This window comes from Streptopelia decaocto (assembly GCF_964273445.1).
Source record: "Streptopelia decaocto genome assembly, chromosome: 16".
Taxonomy (NCBI): domain Eukaryota; kingdom Metazoa; phylum Chordata; class Aves; order Columbiformes; family Columbidae; genus Streptopelia; species Streptopelia decaocto.
Window position 1 is genome coordinate 681,586 of NC_138671.1, and position 543 is coordinate 682,128.

Sequence of the window (543 nt, forward strand, 5' to 3'; positions counted from 1 at the left end):
GACGGAGCTGACACCTCCGCTCCCACGGGTGACCCCTGACGGGACCTCCCTCCGTGTGCCCCTTTGCCGGGACCCCTCCGCCTCCCTCGAGCCCCGGCGCCACCTCGCTGTCCGTTCCCGCTCGGGGGTCCCGGCCGGGCCGCCCCGCCGCACGCTGCGGGAGGAGGGGACGCAGAGCCGTCTTCCGTGGGTACCGACGGCACGCAGAAGCTCAGGGCGCTCCCGAAATGCGGCGGGACCACCGGTCCCTGCCCTGTCTCGGCGGCTGCAACGAGGGTCAGGCAGGAGATCCGGTCCGTTCCACCCGCGGTGGAGCGCCCGGCGCGGCAAAACGCCTTCCCATGTCCATCCGCCACGGTGCGGACCGGCAGCGACAGCCCGTCCCAACCCCCGGGCCGCTCTCCCGTGAGGGGAGGATCACCCCAGCCCCGCTCTCGCACTGGCGTTTTTGGGACGCCCTCTCAACCGCGAGAACCACCGGCGGGGAGCGAACCGCTGGGTACGCGAGAGAGAGGCATCGCAGCCGCCAGCCGCGCACCCACG